This window comes from Globicephala melas, chromosome 16 (genome assembly GCF_963455315.2).
Source record: "Globicephala melas chromosome 16, mGloMel1.2, whole genome shotgun sequence".
In the NCBI taxonomy this organism is placed as follows: Eukaryota; Metazoa; Chordata; class Mammalia; order Artiodactyla; family Delphinidae; genus Globicephala; species Globicephala melas.
In genome coordinates, this window is record NC_083329.1 from 73,126,151 (window position 1) to 73,148,450 (window position 22,300).

Below are 22,300 nucleotides of genomic sequence, written 5' to 3' on the forward strand. Positions count from 1 at the left end.
AAAACTATTCAATACATTTTTCTGTGGGATACAATTTTAATCAAATTATAAAGAAAAGCAAGTAATTGACAAACATAAAATCCAAGACAATGATGAGGGGAGCTGTGATGATCGGGATCACACAAAGGGTCATAAGAAAAAAGGTGGAGTTCTATTTCTTTCTTTGTTTTTTACATCCAGGAGTCTTTTATTGGTTCACTTATATGCCAGGTACCAACATTAACAACAACAACAAAAAAACCCACAAAAGGTCAAGGTTTCCACATAAAAGAGCCTATTATCTCTTAGCTTGTGTCTTCCCATAAAGTTTCCCTCCCAACTCTATAGATCCACAGTCACAGATGAATGCAGCTTTACTGGTAACAGATCTTAGGAAAAAGGAACACTTTCAATCAAGAGTCAAGAAAGCCGTTGATAAATCCCTCCCAAATACAGAAATACCAGTCAGCAATCACTGTACCAACTGCCCAAGCTTCACATACAGCCTCCCTTTAAGCCTAAGATTATGCCATGTTACAGGGGAGGAGGAAACAAGTTCTAAGAGAATTACACCTTGTTTGAAACTAGCCCACATGCTATATAGCAGACTACAAGCACTGTGAGGACAGCTTCATTCCTACTATTCCTCCCTTTTATGACCACTAAGAGCAGTGTTCAGATCTAATGGGAAAGGGGACCGGGTAGAGTACTACATCTTAAGATTAGTGGTGGATACACAGATCCCGGATTGAGTTGTATTCTTTACACCTTCGAGATATGTTTTACAATATATCTCGTATATGTCATATTTTTAAAGTGGGAAAACATAACTACAATCAAATCTTTATAATAAAGAAAAATGTGAGAGCGTGAGACAAAGCCCTGGACCCACTCCCACAACCTGCTGAATTCAGGCTCATTCCAAAATGAGATGTCAAAAAGGAACCAGTGCAAAATGTAGTCAAGGGTATGACTAGAAAAAGAGAAGAGCAAATGGCTGACTACACACATGCTGCAGCAAAGTGTGACCAGGAGGCAAAGGAAATCAATCAGGAAATATTTCAGATTGAAGTATTCAAATTTAGTGAAGCTGATGAAGGAAAAATACAGAGAAGAGATGCAGATACAAAAGGAAGAAATAAAACTTCTGGAGAAGAAAAATTCAAAGGTTTGAAAACATTTCCTCAGAGTACAGGAAATGGGTAGGAGAAAATTTTCTGAGTAATAAAGCCTTCTGCAAGTTTGTGAGTCTTTAACTATGTGAATGTACTGCCTTAAGAAATAAAACAAACTAAAGTAAAAAGAGCTTTCTTCCAACCACGTTTACACCCTTAAAGGTGTCCCTACATGTTGGCGCAGACCTCTCATACCCCCGGGTCCTAGGATGCGGACCCGTCCAGGACTCCCAGACATCCCTGCCCTAAAAAAGGGATTTTCCCCAAACTCGTCCCCTTCTGTCCCGCCCCCGTCCCACCCTTCACTTAGGGTTCTGAGTCTCCATGCTCCCGCTCTTCTCCACATCCGGCACCTCGGTCGTCCCTATCCCTCTGCGAAACTAGAGGAGGGTGAAACGCGGCGAATTCTGCAGTCGCAGTTGAGGCTGGTTTAACATCACCATGGAAACCCCTGGGCGAGGCTTCCGAGGGGCGTGGTCAGGAGCTCGGCTGGCCGGAGTCTACAACTCCCGCACGTCGTGAGCATGCATCGCCTCCGAAAGCCCTTCGGCTCTCGGCGTGTTCTGCCCCCTGTCGGTCCTGTGCCCAAGCATCAGGGAACTACAGCCCCAGGAACCCGCGCCCCCGCCCCGCTTCCGGGTTCTCGCCAAACCCCACCTTCTTCTCCAGGAAGACGCGGCGCAATCCTACTTCCGAAAGCGAGCCGGAAGGACGCAAAGACCGCGCCGGGGCGGGGTCTCCGAGGAGGGCGTCCGGGGTCGGGGCCACGAGGGCGCCATTGTGACGCGTCCGGAGCGGAGCCGGGGATTGGTCGGCCAGGCGCAGGGCGGGGCCGGGGCTTGCTGAGCCGGGCGTTGCTGGGACGGGAGGCGAGGGATCTACGTGATCCCTCCTCGGGCGTAGGGAAGGGCTTGTGAGGCACGCCTGAGCTTCTAAAGTTGCTGACTGGGAGAGTCCCCCAAACAGTGAGCCCAGACGACGCCTGGATTGAAGACCAGCGTGGTAGAAGGAAATGAGACTCATTTCCTGTTGAGAAGGAGGGAGGGAACCGGGAACAGCGGAGACCGTTAATGGCGGCTCTAGAGGCAGAACTTGAGGAGCGGCCGCAGGCTGTGCTGTCAGGTCTTGGGTCGCTGCTCCGCAGGGTCACGGGACCTCGCCTGGCTCCCTCGGCTTGTTCCTTCAGACCAGTGGTCCCCAACCTTTTTGGCACCAGGGACTGTTTAAGACAATTTTGGGGGGGTGGAGTTTCAGGCGGTAATGCGAGTGGTGGGGGGGGATGGTTCTGGCAGTAATTCCAGCGATGGTTCAGGCGGTAATGTGAGCGATGGGGAGCAGCAGATGAAGTTTCGTTGCCTGCCGCTCACCTTCTGCTGTGTGGCGGGGTTCCTAACAGGATAGGGACTGGTAGCGGCCCCAGGGGGTTGGTGACCCTTGCTTCAGGTCCGCAGGGCTTTCGGTTCAGGCCTGGTCCTCAGAGACAAAGTGCTGGGGCAGAGGATGCCACCACTAAGACCTTCACTTCTGGAAGAAACACGTACGCCAGTTCAGTGTCATTTGAGTTCCTGCTACATCCAAACCAGCCGTGTTTCTGCTCTGAAAAAGACAGATCGAACTTTCCAGCCCTTGGCGACGAGTTATTTGTTAAGCACATGTACAGTGTCGAATTAGCAGTGTCAGTTTCCAACAGTTGTCATATCCTGTAGTAAAAACTGCTAAGCAATCTCCTTTTGCTTTCCATCTTAATTATGATCAGGTTCAGCTCTAAGAAGTAAAGGAGCCCCCAGAGCCACCGTTGGTAGCTGGCCTGAATGCCCTGATACACATAAGCGACGTCATGGAATTTTGATGTCAGATGAGGTCTCTGACGAGATGGAAGGTGAAGAAAATAAGACTAATCGTGCCTAAACAGATGGACACTGCAACCACAAAAAGATGACCAAACATCCCTTCCCTAGCTAACATGAATGACTATTGCTTCAGTGATGATCCATTTTTCTTGCTTTCCAGATAAAAACTATTAAGCGAATCACTGAATTGCCCCGCTTTCTGACAGCACCAGAGCAGACCCCTGTTTCCTTGGGCCTGCCCCCAAATCACCTAACACAAGCCCAAGCACTATATAATAAGCCCTCTTTAACACCCATTTCCTGAGATGCATGGTTGCGCATAGTGTCAGGTCTCCCTCACTATAGCAGTTAACCCTTCATTGTTTGACCATAACTATGTTTCGGTAGTCTTTGGTGGGCATCACCAGTATGAATAAACTTATATTTATGAATTATACATAACCATACAAAACTTTAGAGCCTATACTCTAACGAGAAATCAAAACAAACATTAATGTGAATGATAAAATGGGGCAAGATCTTGGTATATGAAAGGCTTGTATGCTAAATGCCATGTGGGATTGTGGTTTGGATTCTAGAACGGTAGAAGGACATAAACGGTAAAATCAGACTAAAGTCTATAGGTTAATTAAGAGTATTATACCAATGTGAATTTCTTAGTCTTGACAAATGTGACATGGTTATATAGACATTAAATACAGGAAAAAAAAGTAAAGGGTATACAGGAGCTCCCTGTACTATCTTTGCAACTTATCTGTAGACTTAAAATTATTCCAAAATAAAAATTTTATTTAAAAAAAGCTTATGCCCAGGGACTTCCCTGGTGGTCCAGTGGTTAAGAATCCACCTTCCAATACAGGGGACACAGGTTTGATCCCTGGTCGGGGAACTAAGATCTCACAAGCTGTGAGGCAGCTAAGCCTGTGCATTCTGGAGCCTTCACGCCACAATGAAGAGCCCATGTGCCGCAACTAAGACCTGATATAGCCAAATAAATAAATTTTTTAAAAAACATTAAAAAAAAAAAAGCTTATGCCCAATTTACCCTTTAGGGAGAAGGATTATTTTTGCTTTGAACTGGGGTGATGGTTATTGTATCTAGAGTGACCCCAGTATGAGCAACAGAAATGAGAAGACGTGTAGTCAAGAGCAACAGCTCTAGTCACAACAGCTCTTCTGCCTCAATTCCAGCTTCTGGATCTTCCCTACCTGACATTTCAGGGTTCCTTCCTGGGGCCCCGCCATAGCCCCCCCTCCCCTCCCCTCCATCCCTCTGGGATTGTAGCCACAGTCACTGAAAGTGACCACACCTGGTCTAGGTCCTGCCCCACTATTTTGTCATCACATAGACAAAAGTAAGATTCCTGACTGCTTTCAGAGTGGAAGTAAGCTGTAAGTGGGTAAGAATCACAAAGATACAGGAGGAGAAGTTGTGTCAAGGAAGCACTGTCAAGTCGAAGAAGAAGAAATGAAAATGCCTCTTTCAACTCTGCAAACACATGGACACATCTCCTGAGCTTTCTGTGGTGTGGTGTTGTCACACAGCCCCCAGCCATGACGCAGGCACAGGAGTTAATTGATACTGTAATGGAAGGCATCAGGCTATGATACACCAACAAAACAGAGAATATAGGATACTCAAGCCTGGACCCCAGATAGTCACTGAGGGACTAAGTATAATAGCCCAGCTTTTCACAGTAACAGTGGATAGAAATTTTCATTCAGGTAATCCTCCTGTAGTAAAAGAAAGATACATATAGATGTCAAGGGCAGAAGAGAGGTTGAAAAAGGCTTGCTTGAGGACTTCCCTGGTGGCGCAGTGGTTAAGAATCCGCCTACCAATGCAGGGGACACGGGTTCGAACCCTGGTGCGGGCGGAGCAACTAAGACTGTGCGACATGACTACTGAGCCTGAGCTCTAGAGCCTGCAAGCCACAACTACTGAGCCCGTGTGCCACAACTACTGAAGCCCATGTGCTACAAGAAGAGAAGCCACTGCAATGAGAAGCCCCTGCAGCGCAACGAAGAGTAGCCCCCACTCGCCGCAACTAAGGAAAGCCCGCGCGCAGCAACGAAAACCCAGCGCAGCCAAAAGTAAATAAATAAATTTATTTTTAAAAAAAAGAAAAAAAGAGCTTGCTTGACTTAAAACAATTTGGACTGCAGAAGGAGCTTGTCTTCCAGAATCTGATGCCTTTCATTATGTGGTACGAGTGGTAGTAGCTACCTCTATAGCAGTGCTGTCCAATAGAAATATAATGTGAGCTGCAAATGTAATTTAAATTTTTTCTAGTAGCCACATTTACAAAAGTAAAAGCACAGGTAATATTAATTTTAATAGTTTTATTTGGATCAACATATCCAAAATATCTCGTATGTAGTCAATATATAACATTATCAATGAGACATTTTATGTTCTTTTTTTATTCTTTGAAGCCTGGTGTGTGTCTTCCACCTACAGCACATCTCCATATTTTTTTTAAGTCAGGAATTTTAATTTTTATTAGGAATACTTAATGTATATTTAGATTTCATAAAATTTAGAGTTGAAAAAGCAGATTCCTATATCCATGTTGTTCCAAACATACTTAAAAGTTTTTCCATAACTGAATTATGAGTTTTAAATTCACATTAAGGCAGGGATGTGGAGAAATTGGAACTCTGTGTGTTGCTGATAGGAATGTAAAATGTTGCAGCTGCTGTGGAAAAAATTTAAAAAGAATTACCATATGATCCAGCAGTTCTGTTTTCTGGATATGTAACTGAAAGAATTGAAGGCACAGTCTCAAGAGATAGTTGTACACCAATGTTCATAGCAGCATTATTTACAATAGTCAAAAGTTGGAAGCAACCCAAGTGTCCATTGCCAGATGAATGAATAAACAAAATGTGGTATATACAGACAAGGGAATATTACTCAGCCTTTTTACAAAGGGAGGAAATTCTGGAACATGAATTTGAGGACCTTATGCTACGTGAAATAAGCCAGTCACAAAAAGACAAGTATTGTGTGATTCCACTTACATGAAGTATCAAAAGTAGTCAGATTCATAGAGCCAGAAATTAGAATGGTGATGCTGCCAGACACTGGGGGGAGGCAGGAAATGGGAAGTTGTTAATAAGCAGAGAGTTTCAGGTTTTCAAGATAAAAATGAACTATGGAGATTGGTTGCACAATACCAAATGTACTTAACACTACTGAACTTACAAATGTTTAAGATGGTAAATGTTATGTTGTGTACTTGACAAAGTAAAAAGTCAGGTCCTCAGTCATACTAGCCACATTTCCAGTGTTCAACAAGCCTATGTGGCTAAATGGCCCCGTTATCACACAGTGCAGCTTTAGATGAAGGGAAAAGAGAACCAGAAATCCTACTATCTTCAGCTACCACTCTGAAAGGGTTGCCCTGGGGCTCTGTCCCTGCTCTAAGCCACTGCCTTTCTTCACTCCACCTGGAGGGGTTAGAACCTGTTATTTAAGTCTTAGGTGTGGTACTCATACTAATCACTTCAGAAAAAAAGCTTCTGTTTCCTTGAGGCAGTTTCACTTGTATACAGAGGAAGTGTAGCCTTCTGAGGTGCTAGCCATCCACTGTAACTGTGGGTGTAGTATTTCTCAGAAGGAAGGCACCAGAGACTCCCTTAACTCCATTTGTCACCCCTGTGAACTTTTATCCCACAGTGGATTATTTCACACTGAATTTACTGTGATCCAACGTCTGAAATTTAAAAGCAGCTTTTATAAAGTCTCATTTATGAAGAGCACAGACATTCAAAATCTTAGGGTGAAGGAGTGACAGGAAGCATTATCAAGGTTTGCTTCTGACTTTCCCTCTAGGGCCTAAGTGTACTGTGGTTTTCAGTACAATTTAGGGTTGCTCACAGGTGCTTGATAATATATTTTAGACAAGGATTGACTGGAGCTGTATTGTTTTTGTAGTAATCTTTGTATTTGATTACTACGTGATTTAATCAAATTTTCTATTCTCAGAGTCTTTAGTTACATGTGACTCCTGAGAATCTTTATTCGTTTTTTTTTCCTTGGCTGCGCCACACAGCTTGTGGGATCTTAGTTCCCAGACCAGGGATCGAACCCAGGCCCTCGGCAGTGAAAGCATGGAGTCCTAACCACTGGACTGCCAGGGAACTCCCGAGAATTTTTATTCTTAAGAATAAAAATCCCTGGGCTTCCCTGGTGGCGCAGTGGTTGAGAGTCCGCCTGCCGATGCAGGGGACACGGGTTCGTGCCCCGGTCCGCGAAGATCCCACATGCCGCGGAGCGGCTGGGCCCGTGAGCCATGGCCGCTGAGCCTGCGCGTCCGGAGCCTGTGCTCCGCAACGGGAGAGGCCACAACAGTGAGAGGCCCGCGTACCAAACAAAAAAAAAAAAAAAAAAAGAGAATAAAATTCCCTGAGCTTTATGGTACACTCTCTAAACGCAAGAACAGGACAATTTAATTCTCTTTATCTTCTGTGCACTTTCTCCAGCTTTGCCCCTATGGCTGATGCACTAACAGTGACCTGGAGGTGGGGGTGTCTGAGCAGTTTGTTTTCGACTACCATGTGGATCCCTTCAAACCCGTGAGTGGGCGTTTCAAGGACCGGGTGGTCTGGGATGGGAACCCCGAGCCGGTATGATGTCTCCATCATCCTCTGTAAGCTGCAGTTTGATGACAGTGGGACATAAACCTGCACGGTGAAGAACCCACGTGATGTTGATGTGCTGATAGGGGAGATCTGGCTCAGCATCGTGCACACTGTACATGTCTCTGAGATCCACTTCCTTGCTCTGGCCATCGGCTCAGCTTGTGCACTGATGGTCAGAATAGTAATTGTGGTGGTCCTCTTCCAGGATTTCTGGAAAAAGTGATGGGCTGAAAGAGCTCATAAAGTGGTGGAGATAAAATAAAAATAAAAAGAAAAGCTCAATCAAGAAAAATATTCTCCGTTTGGAAGACACAGACCAACATTCTTAGATGGAAGCTGAAGCGTTCCAAGAACCAGAACCCTAAAATAAGATGAAGTTAATGGAAGCTTTTCTTTGGCTTTTCCAGTTGTAACCTGTCTTCCAACCAGCTCTGCAGTATAAAAACACCTAGACAAGCAATGTTCTTCTGGTGCCAGCATAGGGCCATCCTTGAGCAGATATCACCAGACTCGCACACAGCCCTGTTACTAAGGTTTTATTTAATTTCCAAGTTCAAATATTTTTCAAATGCTCATTAGCTTTTGTATGCTAAGAAGCTACATTTTTGCCCTTAAACACTCCTTGTGGATTATGACTTGTATACACATATATTGGCATCAAATGGGATAAAAGCCAACTTGCCTTTCATAATCCTTAGAGCAGCATTCTTGCTGCTAAAGTTAACATGTTTACTCTTTCCTTCTCACACTCTCAATTAAAAGGTGAGCTAATTCTCCCCACACCAAAAAAAAAAGTGTATTGGGAAATTAAAACAATACAAAAAATGATATTTATTTTGTGTTCTATAGCTTATTAGAAAACTTAAGCATTAACGTGGGGTTTTTTTTAACATCTTTATTGTAGCTTTACAATGTTGTGTTAGTTTCTGCTGTATAACAAAGTGAATCAGCTATATGTATACATACATCCCCATATCCCATCCCTCTTACGTCTCCCTCCCACCCTCCCTATCCCACCCCTCTAGATGGTCACAAAGCACCGAGCTGATCTCCCTGTGCTATGCAGCTGCTTCCCACTAGCTATCTACTTTACATTTGGTAGTTGTATATATGTCCATGCCACTCTATCACTTCATCCCAGCTTACCCTTCCCCCTCCCCATGTCCTCAAGTCCATTCTCTATGTCTGCGTTAAAGTGGGGTTTTTTTAACTTTTTTTTTTTTTTTTTTTTGGGCACTACGTGTGGCCTGCAGGATCTTAATTCCACAACCAGGAATCAAACCGTGCCCCCTGCAGTGGAAGCTCGGAGTCCTAACCACTGGACCGCCAAGGAATTCCCTAAAGTGTTTTATTTGTAAAAACTTTCCAAGAGTAGTCTGAAGAATGCTTGCTTCTTCTTTTCATTGTATAATTTACAAATAATAGAACGAGCATTTTTTCAATGCCTTGGTGAACTGTCATACACCTTTATAAATTTGGATCAGCTTGCAACATTGTATCCTTTCCACTTTTTAAAAAATTTATTTATTTATTTATTATTTATTTTTGACTGTGTTGGGTCTTTCCTCATTTCTGTTGATCAGTTCCCCTTCAACAGGTTCCTCTGGCTGCAGATCTAGTCTCCTGAACAGCGGCAGTGTCAACATTCCCCCATTTAGCTAGTTCTTCTGTAACTCCATTTATACTCAATTCCAGTTTCACTCCCAGCATTATCACTTTTCATTTATTTGCTGCATTTTCATCTTTGTTGGTCAGTTCTCTCTCTTTTTTTTAAATTATACTATTCTCTTTATTTTTCTGTAGTTTTGAAATTTTCCATAATAAAACAAGTTTTTTTTAAATGAGTTTTGTTTTGATATTATTGTATTATAAAACATCAAAAAATATCCTTTTTTTAAATCAATTTATTTTATTTATTTAATTTTGGCTGTGTTGGGTCTTTGTTGCTGCACACAGGCTTTCTCTAGTTGCAGTGAGCAGGGGCTACTCTTCGTTGCGGTGCGCGGGCTTCTCATTGTGGTAGCTTCTCTTGTTGCAGAGCACAGGCTCTAGGCGCACAGGCTTCAGTAGTTGTGGCACGTGGGCTCAGTAGTTGTGGCTTACGGGCTGTAGAGCGCAGAGCTCAGTAGTTGTGGCACACGGACTTAGTTGCTCCGTGGCATGTGGGATCTTCCCGGACCAGGGCTCGAACCCATGTCCCTTACACTGGCAGGCAGATTCTTAACCACTGCACCACCAGGGAAGTCCTTTTCCTTTTTTAAAAATATTTATTTTGGTTGCGCTGGGTCTTAGTTGCAGCAGGCAGCCTCCTTAGTTGCGGCATATGGGCTCCTTAGAATTGTGGCATGCAAGCTCTTAGTTACAGCATGCATGTGAGATCTAGTTCCCTGACCGGGGATCGAACCTGGATCCCCTGCATTGGGAGTGCAGAGTCTTAACCACTGCACACCAGGGAAGTTCCCCCCCAAAAAATCTCCTTTTTCTTAATGAAGACTTCCAGGCAGAAGAATATAATCTTCTGATAGACCATTAACTGGTACATTAAGTTAAATCTTACACAGTAACTTAGAAACTGATAAAAATAATTTTTAAAATATTGTGTAAATTACTGAATATTTCTATATCAATAAAAGACCACTAAAAATTGGGATTTTAAGCCAAAAGCAAATCAAAGGACCATGGATTGTCAGTGAAATTTGTTGTAGCCAATATGCTTGTTCCCTAACTTTATGTACAGGCATACCTCATTTTACTGCACTTCACTTTATTGTGCTTAGTAGATATAGAGGTTTTTTTTTTTACAACTTGAAGGTGTATGGAAACTCTGCATTGACCAAGTCTATTGGCACCATTTTTCTGACAGCATGTGCTCATTTTGTGTCTCTATGTCACATTTTGGTAATTCTCACAATATTTCAAACCTTCCACCAGCAAAAAGATTATGACTCGCTGAAGGCTCAGACGACGGTTAACATTCTTTTACAATAAAGTGTTTTTTAATTAAGGTATGTACATTGTTTTTTAGACATAATGCCATTGTACACCGAACATACTACAGTATAGTGTAAACATAACTTTTTTTTTTTTTTGCGGTACACGGGCCTCTCACTGCTGTGGCCTCTCCCTTTGCAGAGCACGGGCTCCGGACGTGCAGGCTCAGTGGGCATGGCTCACGGGCCCAGCCACTCCACAGCATGTGGGATCTTCCCGGACCGGGGCACGAACCCGTGTCCCCCGAATCGGCAGGCAGACTATCAACCACTGTGCCACCAGGGAAGCCCTAAACATAACTTTTATATGCACTGGGAAATCAAAATTTATGTAACTTGTTTTATTGCAATATTCGTATTCTTACGGTGGTCTAGAACCAAACCCAAAATATATCTAAGGTATGCCTATGGGGTTTCTACTTCTCCAGAAGAATTTATCCATGCACAGTAGGTGACGTTTGCAATCACACAAATGCTGGGTAATTAAGATTTAAGCAATTATCCAAAACTACTCTGGCCTATGAGTCAAGTAATTGTTGTTGGGCTGCTATTGCCTTATTGGTAGAATCAGCAAGTTTTCCCAATTCCAGAGAGACTTCTTTTTTTCTTTCTTCCTTTTTTTTTTTTTTTTTTTTTTGGCTACGCTGTGCAGCATGTGGGGTCTTAGTTCCCTTAACCACTGAACTGCCAGGGAAGTTCCTCCAGAGAGATTTCTATTCATTTGTTCACTGGCATGAATAAGTGCCCTTCCAATGAAAGCAAATCTAGAGTCATGTATACCTCCTGGGAATTCCCATTTAGGGGGCAATGAAGGCTTAATGGAGAAGATGAATGACAGGACCAATGGGAGACTTCAGATTTATTATGAATGTCCAAGGGGACAGTTAAAAATACTAGTAACTAGCATTGGCCTCCAATCTGCCAACTGTCTAAACATTCATAAGCCCATCAGGAGGCCCGTTTGTTACAAAGATAAGATCAGGTGGTGCATGTAAGACTACTGCTAGGGTTTGATTATTAATAGTGCCATTAATTGGGATTATTCTATTAGCCCTTTCAGTGGGTCAGTGGTGTTTGGTGAACAGTTAGGGAGAAACCATCATGTTCTGTGGACTTTGTTCTCAAAGGCCATACAGAAGGGAGTTGTTTTGCCATGGCAAGCAGACCTAACCTAGTGTTGAGAACTGTACAGGTGGAATAGGTATGGTTAGCTGCATTGAGAGCTATGACACGGAAGAGGTCAAAGCAAAGTACAGGAATCTGGTTGTAGAAGTTCTGACTTGATGAAAAATATCCAAAGGGGTGTGGCTATAGTTAGCTGTCACAGTGGAGATGAAGACTAAAGGGTCATGGCTGTCATGGACAGATTGGGTTTTCTGATGACAGATCCAACATTCAGAAGGGTCCAAATTCCTTTGGACAATAACTCTTTGAGGGCAGCATTTTTTTTTTTTTTTTTTGGGCCATGCTGTGCAGCATTCAGGATCTTAGTTCCCCGACCAGGAATCGAACCCGAGCCCCCTGCATTGGAAGCGCAGAGCCTTAACCACTGAACCACCAGGGGAGTCCCAAAAGGCAGCTTTTTTTTTTGCGGAAATATTAACAAGGTGATTTCCTTTAGCTTCTAAAGAGTCAAGCGTAGCATGCCTCAGAACCTTAATAATAGACAAAGCAGCAGGTAATAATATGGTTTCTAATAATTCCTGAACATAAAGGCTGTTTTTAATTTGATCTCTGCTGAAAGTAAGGAAGCCATGCTGTTTCTATAACGTTGCCAAATTGTGAGCCACGCCAAAGGCATAGCTACTGTCAGTGTACATGTTGGCAGTTTTGCCCTTGACTAAGATACAGGCCCATGTGAGTGCACATAGTTTGGCTTATTGGGCCAAAGTAGTCAAAGGCAAAGGTGCCACTTCAGTTACTTAAAGAAGAGTTGACATTGCATATCCAGCATGATAGTTACCATGTTCATCTTTTAAATAAGAACCATCAGTAAACCATGAGAAGTCAACATTATCTAAGGGCATTTCCTATAAGCAGTCACGGGGTGGGAGTAGGGTGTGTGTGTGTCATCTGTAAAAGAGGGGAGAAGAGTAGCAGCGTTAAAGTTATTAAAGTAGGAAAAGTGATTTAAGGGGCAGTTAACAGGAGAATTTCATAGGAGGTGAGATGGCTTACTGGAAAATGTTGATTATGATGAGGGTTAAGAGATTCAACAGCATCTAGCACAAAGATAGTTAAAGAGGATCCCATGACTATTTCTTCAGTCTTTACAAAGAGAGCAGTAGCAGGTACAGCTCTGAGGTGGGGGTTAGGAGGTATCCCCAGGTTCCAGGTTCTAGTTGTTGGCTGTAATACCCTATGCATCAGTGGTGATCCCATACTTTTGGGTGAGTACCCCAAGGGCATTCCCTTCTTTTTTCATACACAAAAAGGAAGAGAAGAAGTTGATAATTGGGGTGTCCAAGGACAGGGGAAGGTATTAAATTTTCCTTTAAGATTTGGAAAGTCCTGTCACCTGAATCTTCCCAGGTGATAAGAGTCAGGTTTAGTAGTTTTTAACAAGGGATATAAAGGTTGGGCTGTAAGGGAAATTTGGGGGAATCCAGCTGAGAAAATAGCCTGCCAATCCAAGAAAGCATTGCAGTTTGCATTTGATTTGGGGCTTTGGGAAGTTCAAGATTCCATGAAGTCTGTCTGGATCTAGATGCAGTCCTTGTTCTGAGAATAGATGTCCTAAATATCAAACTTGAATTTGAACAAATTGTAATTTTTTCCTTAGAGACTTTATGCCCCTTTTTGGCTAGAAGTTTCAGCAAACGGGTGTTTTCTTCTTGTGAGGAGGCTTAAGATGGGGAGCAGAGAACTAAGTCATCCACACATCCTATTAAAGTGGAGCCTCCAGAGAACTTGATATCATCTAGATCAGCCTTTTGTTTGTTTGTTTTTTTGTTTGGCTGTGTTGGGTCTTCATTCCTGTGTGTGGGTTTTCTCTAGTTGCGATGAGCGGGGGCTACTCTTCGTTGCGGTAGGCAGGCTTCTCCTTGCAGTGGCTTCTCTTGCTGTGGAACATGGGCTCTAGGTGTGGGGGCTTCAGCATTTGTGGCTCGCGGGCTCTAGAGCGCAGGCTCAGTAGTTGTGGTGCATGGGCTTAGTTGCTCCGCAGCATGCGGGATCTTCCCGGACCAGGGCTCGAACCCGTGTCCCCTGCATTGGCAGGCGGATTCTTAACCACTGTGCCACCAGGGAAGTCCCAGATCAGCCTTTAAATTTTGTGAGGGGACTTCCCTGGTGGTCCAGTGGTTAGGACTCTGTGCTTCCACTGCAGGGGGCACGGGTTCCAACCCTGGTGGGGGAGCTAAGATCCCGCAAGCTGCCTGGTGTGGCAAAAAATAAATAAATAAATGAAGTTTGTGAGAAATAAGAAGGGCTTTCAGGGAAACCCTGGGGCATTCCTGTAAAGGTATATTGCTGGCCTTCCCAAGTAAAGACCGAAAGATACTATATTGACTTATCTACTGGGATACTTTAAAAAAGCACTACAGAAATTAAATCACACCAAAAATTTTGCTCTCAGTAGGGATGGAGGCTAGTGAAGCGTAGGGATTGGGGCAACAGGGTGTTGAGGGATGACAACACTGTTTATGGCTCGCAGGTCCTAGACAAGCCTCCGTCCACAACTATTTGGTTTCTTCACAGGTAAAATGCGAGTGTTGCACTGACTGGTGCAGGGGGTAATGAGGCCCTGGGCCTTATGTTATTGGTTTAATGCCTTGAAGGGCCTCTTTATTTTGGGGTATTGATTAATCCTGTGGAGAAGTTTTGAGGGACCTATTTGGATCTTAATAGGAGGTGCATGTGGGTACTGCAAATATCAGTTGAGGATTTTGCCCATAAGGCAAGTGGTAGCTGACCGAATAGGGACCAATTATTAGTGTTCTTGGAATTAGCTCCAGGTCAGAGATGGAGAAAAGAAAAAGCAGCTGAAGGGCCATTTGATTCACCTAATTGGCTATTTTGGTTGCTGCTCTCAAATTCTAGAATTGTTTCTCCCTTTTGGGAGAAAGAAATTCCAGCATGTTATTTTTCTAAGATATCTTGGGTCAATAAGTAAATAGAGGTGGAGGAACAAAGGCAAAAACAGTGAGTACCTCTTAGAGGGCCTAAGCAAAAGGGGATAGTTTTAGAGATAAAAACCTATTGAGGTTTATTAGAGACCCCCACTATTTGAAGCATTTTAGTACTCTGAGGCAGGGGCTTTTTAATGGTAGTGGGGCTGAGCACCGAGAGTGTAGCTCTGGTGCAAAAAGGACAGAAAGAGGTTTGCCCCCAATCTATAGAGTAGTTTCTTCAAGTCAATTAAGAGAAAGAAGTGGGGAAATCCCCTGTATTTCCTCAGCGTCCTTGGGATTGAGGACATTGGTAAGGCTGGTTAGAGGACTGAAGGCGCTTGGAGTACTGAAACTTGTAGCAGTAATTTTTCCAGTGTCCTAGCTTTTAGAAATTATCATGGACACCAGAAGGATTTTGTTTTTGTTTAGAGACCTCCAATTCTGGAATTGAAGATTAAGGATTTTAGTAGTCTTCCTTTAAGTTGAATCATCTAGGGTTTGGGTGAGTTGGGTTTCTAAACTAACTAAATCGATAGTGGACATAATTTCCCATTATATCCTGGTCCTTTTAACTAGAAGAGAAAGATCTCAGTTCAGCCTGTTAATCAACATAGATTTAAAGGCAACTCAAGTAGATTCAGCACCCAAAGGAAGACCAGAATTTTCTTTAAAGACGATTTGGAGCTGGCTGTATAATAATCATGCATGAGCTCATTGGGCTTGTGGATACAAGCTTGAATCTTATTCTGATCAACTGGTTTTGGGAAAGTCCTAAGAATTGCCAAATGGTGTCACTCGGTGATTCCATGAGCCTGATAATAAGGCGACAGGGGTTTCTTTGTCCCCAGGTTGTAATTCTAAAGATTTCTCAGGATCATCTCAATTGGCAGTTTTCATTCAGTGTGGGCCTGGCCTTTACTGACAAGGATATGAATTAGTTGATATAACTCAGAGAAGCCCAGTTGATACGTTTGAATGACTATATTAAATTCCTCAGCAAATCTCTGGGGATCCTCAGTTACTTCGGGAAAATCTTTGACTATGGCTCATAGTTCAGCTTTACTACAGTGAACATAAGAAATTAGAGACTTAGCATTTTTTTAATTAAAGCATTTTTTAAATTCATTTTTATTGGAGTATTGTTGCTTTACAATGTTGTGTTAGTCAAGGCTTAGCATTTCGATCCTCAGAGGGTCTGATTTAAGAGGTGCAGATTTTAATAGGTTCAGGAGAGGAGGAGACATGGAAAGGTTCAGAGAAAAAGGAAAGTTCAGTAAGGGGATTAGAATAAGGAAGTGGAGTGTATAGAGGAGTCGGGGACAGTACAGAAGGGAAAGAGGAAGCTGGCTCCAGAGACAAAGAGGATGGGGGAAGGGGGAAAAGAGGCCTCAGAGGATTTTTATGGTCCTCTTTCAATTGTTTTTTCACCTTGGTTAATTTAGAAATGGTATTTTGTAAAGTGGCAATTTTAGAATCTTGGATACATTTGAAGCCTCCAGGTACCAATGAAAATATGCATGCCATTCAATCGGTTTAATTTTAGAGCCACAGTCTTCTAATTTCATTCTGAGAAAAACAAGTTTGGGGAGGTCAGAAGTTTCTCTTAATGGCCATTGGAGTGCTAAATTATCTGTGGTTAAGTTGATCCATTTAGTTAAGAATGTGCATGAGAAGGGACCATAGTTTTGTTTTTTAATTAAATTATTTTATTTATTTATTTTTGGCTGTGTTGTGTCTTGGTTGCTGCATGGGAGCTTTCCTCTAGTTGTAGAGAGTGGAGGTTACTCTTCGTTGTGGTGCGCGGTCTTCTCTTAACCACTGCACCACCAGGGAAGTCCCCCTGGTTTCTTTTGTGTGTGTGTGGTACGCGGGCTTCTCACTGCTGTGGCCTCTCCCGTTGCGGAACACAGGCTCCGGACGCGCAGGCTCAGCGGCCATGGCTCATGCGCCTAGCCACTCCGCGGCATGTGGGATCTTCCCGGACCGGGGCACGAACTCGTGTCCCCTGCATCGGCAGGCGGACTCTCAACCACTGCACCACCAGGGAAGCCCACCCCTGGTTTCTTTATAGCGCCCGATGTGGCCTGCCTCTTGGGATACCCTGACAAGAGCAAGAGTTTAGGTAGTTTTAATGATTCCTGATATGAGGCTGTCTGTGATGCAGGAAAAGTTTTGGTTTCTCTTTCACTATACAGAAGAGGAATAAGTCCTATCCTTCCCTTCCCTCTCTCTCTCTCTTTTTTTCCTCTGTCTCTCTCATTACCACCCACACATCAAACCACTTTAGTCAACTGACTGTTAACTTACAAACCCCAATCCCCCTTTTTCATCTGCTTTAGGTCAGAAACTTTCAAAGTCAACATTATTGAGCACTCCTATTATGAGGATAAAGATCTCAAATTTGTTCCATTTTCCACGATAAAACTTGGGGTTTATCTTTTCATAAATAAAGTGGTCAAAATGAAAATGTTAGGACACATTGCTGCTTAAGAAATCCCAAGTGATAGAAAAGCAAACTTCCGACAAAAACATAGGTAATGAAAATCGTTAGCATTTAGTGAGCTCTCAGAAGGAGGATTGCAACCCACATGGCCTGGGCCCACACTTCTGTCCTTTCCTAACATCTTTCCCACATGGAGTGAGGCTCAAGAATCACTGGCCAATGGACTTCCCTGGTGGCGCAGTGGTTAAGAATCCACCTGTCAATGCAGGGGACACAGGTTTGAGCCCTGGTCTGGGAAGATCCTGCATGCCGCGGAGCAACTAAGCCCGTGCGCCACAACAGCTGAGCCTGTGCTCTAGAGCCCACGAGCCACAACTACTGAGCCCAGGTGCCACAACTACTGAAGCCCGCGCACACCTAGAGCCCATGCTCCACAATAAAGAGAAGCCACTGCAATGAGAGTTCTGCGTACTGCCACAAAGAGTAGCCCCCACTAGCCGCAACTAGAGAAAGCCCACACGCAGCAACGAAGACCCAACGCAAGATCAGCTCGGTGCTTTGTGACCACCTAGAGGGGTGGGATGGGGGGGGAGACGCAAGAGGGAGGAGATATGGAGATATATGTATACGTATAGCTGATTCACTTTGTTATACAGTGGAAACTAGCACACCATTGTAAAGCAATTATACTCCAATAAAGATGTTTAAAAAAAAAGATAATCTGAAATATCAAGACTAAAAAAGAAAAAGTTTGTACCAGCATTCACTTGTACTAAATACCATTGTGCTTAATATTGAATAAATATTTTCTGTTATGAATTTTAAAAATAAGACCCAGAGTTGCCTCTGTAAAGCTTGCAGACCGCTGGGAGTCTGGGCTGCTACCCTGCGTGAGTCCTCCTGCAGCTTTCCCTGCTGTCCGATCCTCTCGGCTTCGCGATGCCGGTGGACCTCAGCAAGTGGTCCGGGCCTTTGAGCCTGCAGGAAGTGGACGAGAGGCCGCAGCACCCGCGGCAGGTCAAATACGGCGGGGCGGAGGTTGACGAGCTGGGCAAAGTGCTGACACCCACCCAGGTTAAGAACTGGTCCACCAGCATTGCATGGGATGGCCTTGATCCAGGTAAACTGTATACCTTGGTCTTGACAGACCCGGATGCTCCCAGCAGGAAGGACCCCAAATACAGGGAATGGCATCATTTCCTGGTGGTCAACATGAAGGGCAACGACATCAGCAGTGGCACGGTCCTCTCCGATTATGTGGGCTCTGGGCCTCCCAAGGGCACAGGCCTTCACCGCTACACCTGGCTGGTTTACGAGCAGGACAGGCCACTGAAGTGTGATGAGCCCATTCTCAGCAACAGATCTGGAGACCACCGTGGCAAATTCAAGGTGGCAAATTTCCGCAAAAAGTACGAGCTCGGGGCTCCGGTGGCTGGCACGTGTTACCAGGCCGAATGGGATGACTATGTGCCCAAACTGTACGAGCAGCTTTCTGGGAAGTAGAGGAAAGCCAGGAGATGGACACGGTCCCAGAGTTCCCAAGCAGTGTTTCAGTTTAGTGATGCATGCAGATTTCTCCTCTTCCCCCTGCCTGACCCCTGAGCGGTCAGATTTAGGTTTAGGGTGACTTTTCCTTCTGCCTGTCCTCTGTAATTCTAGGGGGGTTACGTTTTGATCAAATTTGAACTCCGTTTTGGTGGGGGATATTTTGGTACTAGGATGGGGTCATCAAAATGTTAATATAAGAATAACAACCCAAACGTTAAAGAAGAAAAAAATTCTGGTAAAAAGACCAGGTCTGCAGTATTAGAGCAGGGCATCAAAGAATCTTTAAGGGAGGTAGAAAAAAAGAAAGAGTTGATTGCCTCTGCCTTTGTGAGCCCGAGCCCAGGATTGTCTGTGACGGCATCTTCTGGCATGTGTTTTCACAGCCCTGTCTCTCACGAAGACAACAAGGGGCCGGCACGTCCACTAGCCCACCATGTGATACATCTCAGGCTGGTTAGTGGGTGTCAGTGTCTTGCTCTGGCTCCTTTAAAGAGCAATACTGAAAAAAGCAATAGGGAGAGAGTTGCTGTTAAAGCTTGGCCATCTAGATGAGCTGCAGGGCTGAGTGAGAGGTCATCAGAAATCTGGAAGTCTGTGCCTGTTAAATTGATCACTCTTCAGTGTAAGAAAAGCCGGTCTGGAGTTGCTGAATGTTGTGTTAATTCTGCTATTTGCTTGTAGTTGAATAAAAACATTGCATAGTTAAAAAAAAAAAAAAAAGACCCAATGCAGCCAAAAATAAATAAATAAATTTATTAAAAAAAAAAAAAAGAATCACTTGCCATCCCTGGCCTCCTTGCCCATTGGCCCTTGGGGAGCACAAACTCTGCTGTGAAGAACCAGAGGCAGGAGGGGCTGCTCCCCAGAAGGTGCTAGTATTCAGGGGCACTGGAGGACAGATGCGTGGAATTTAGTGACAGACTCCCTCCCACCTACACAGCCATGATGGTTTTGAACTAGAAGGCACAGTGGGAAGGAGCTGTTTTAACCATATTACCTCGGATGAGGCATGGCTCCGTCAGATGCAGATCAAGAGAAAAAAACGGAAAGAGTTTTACAGTGTTTTGTACTCACAGCTCTCAGGGGAGGACACAGTATGCCACCCATGACCGCTCAAGGGAAGTACCAGGTCAGTCTCACAGCAGAGCAAGGGGGAACTATGGGCAAGCATCTTTACTGTGGTTTTGCTGGAAGGAAAGAGAGCAAACAGATGTAGGACTGGCTAATTTGAATAATTTCAGAAGGTTCTGGGGCACAGGGGCTGTCCCTGGTTGTCTGATATTTAGTCCTGGGGCAATTAGGGTGAGCATACGATGGCCCCAGAATGTGAGAGCCCAATAAGGGTGGTGTTCGGTGGTATGGACTTAATGGGCTGTTCAAGAAGAGGAACTGACAAGCTTCTAGCTAGGGCCTCAAAACTGGATCAAGATAGCACACACCTACCCATACAAACTATACTACAGGAAGCAATAGTCTTTAAAAAAATATGTAAATGGACTACACATTTTGTTACTTTTCTGCTCTCAAGACTTCATTATTCCACACTGTATGTACATATTATCTTCAAAATTTTTCTCAAATTTTGAAATATTTCATCATTCAAAAATTGTATTATAGGACTTCCCTGGTGGCGCAGTGGTCAAGAATCTGCCTGCCAATGCAGGAGACACCACTTCGATCCCTGGTCTGGGAAGATCCCACATGTCGCAGAGCAACTAAGCTCGCGTGTCACAACTACTGAGCCTGCATGCTGCAACTACTGAAGTCCACATGCCTAGAGCCAACAAGAGAAGCCACCACAATGAGAAGCCCACGCACCGCAACGAAGAGTAGCCCCTGCTCGCTGCAACTAGAGAAAGCCTGCGTGCAGCAAGACCCAACACAGCCAAAAATTTTAAAAAAAATTGTATTATACTAATTGCTTTTTTTTTGGCTGCACCACGGGGCATGTGGGATCTTAGTTTCCCCCACTAGGGATTGAACTTGTGCCCCCCTGCAATGGAAGTGCAGAGTCTTAACCACTGGACCACCAGGGAATTCAAATCACTGCTTTTTAAAGAGCTGAAGAGTTGAAAAGCACCTCAGACACTGGTTTATCTGTAATTTTTGGTCCAAAAACAATGAAAGGAAGTAGTCAATATATCAAATGGCATTATCTCTTAGATTTTTACAATATCTGTAATTTTCTGTATGTTTTAAATATTCCATAATTTCTATAAAATGGAGGTTAATGAGAAAGAGAAAAGCTGCAAGCTGACCTGCACCCAGCACATCTTTTTTTTTCTAGTTTTATTGAGATATAATTAACACATAATAGCACATCTTGATGCAAATGAAGTTTTCTGCCTCCCCTGAGGCCCCCGCAGAAGTGAAGGAGCCTAACTGTACATATTTCTGGTGGGGAAAGCCCATTATCAAGCTAAAGGGGGACAACTCAGCATGGTGACAGAGCTAGACATAGCTTAAGTCAGGCCTTGTTGCTGGCCAGGCCTGCTGTGGAAATGGTCAAGGTAAGGGCAGCCACACAACACTGCCCGGTACCACCCAGTCCCCCTGCAGTCTTTGGTGAGGCAAAGAAACCAATTCAAGCAAGTAACCATCAAACTCATTAGGTGCCATAACCCCTCTTTTACTGTTTAACACGAAGTGCTGTTTGAAAGAACTGAAAAGTATCTTAAAAGAACTGCAAATAACCCAGGGGTCCAGACTTCTGTGGTGGTGACTTTTTTTTTTTTTAACATCTTTATTGGAGTATAATTGCTTTACAATGTTGTGTTAGTTTCTGCTGTATAACAAAGTGAATCAGCTATATGCATACCTATATCCCCATATCCCCTCCCTCTTGCATCTCCCTCCCACCCTCCCTATCCCACCCCTGTAGGTGGTCACAAAGCACCGAGCTGATCTCCCTGTGCTATACAGCTACTTCCAACTACCTATCCACTTTACATTTGGTAGTGTATATATGTCTCTCTCACTTCATCCCAGCTTACCCTTCCCCGTCTCCATGTCCTCAAGTCCATTCTCTACATCTGTGTCTTTATTACTGTCCTGCCCCTAGGTTCATCAGAACAATTTTTTTTTTTTAGATTCCATATATATGTGTTAGCATACAGTATTTGTTTTTCTCTTTCTGACTTACTTCACTCTGTATGACAGACTCTAGGTCCATCCACCTCACCACAAATAACTCAATCTCATTTCTTTTTATGGCTGAGTAATATTCCATGGTATATATGTGCCACATCTTCTTTGTCCATTCCTCTGTTGATAGTCACTTAGATTGCTTGCATGTCCTGGCTATTGCGACTTATTTCTTTTTCTTTTCTTTTTTTTTTTTTTTAACATCTTTATTGGAGTATAATTGCTTTACAATGGTGTGTTAGTTTCTGCTTTATAACAAAGTGAATCAGTTATACATATACATATGTTCCCATATCTCTTCCCTCTTGCATCTCCCTCCCTCCCACCCTCCCTATCCCACCCCTCTAGGTGGTCACAAAGCACCGAGCTGATCTCCCTGTGCTATGCGGCTGCTTCCCGCTAGCTATCTATT

At 43.8% G+C, this 22,300-nt stretch overlaps 1 non-coding gene and 2 pseudogenes across 1 annotated transcript; 2 read left to right on the forward strand and 1 right to left on the reverse strand.

Annotated features, from left to right (window-relative positions):
• Nucleotides 1-551: 551 nt before the first annotated feature.
• Nucleotides 552-687, reverse strand: LOC115845771 (small nucleolar RNA SNORA61). The gene has a single exon (XR_004036644.1). It is a non-coding gene; the product is annotated as a small nucleolar RNA SNORA61 (small nucleolar RNA).
• Nucleotides 688-7,424: 6,737 nt separating this feature from the next.
• LOC115845759 (myelin protein zero-like protein 2 pseudogene) lies at nt 7,425-7,980 on the forward strand (annotated as a pseudogene).
• Nucleotides 7,981-18,066: 10,086 nt separating this feature from the next.
• LOC115845726 (phosphatidylethanolamine-binding protein 1 pseudogene) lies at nt 18,067-19,151 on the forward strand (annotated as a pseudogene).
• The last annotated feature ends 3,149 nt before the right edge of the window (nt 19,152-22,300 follow it).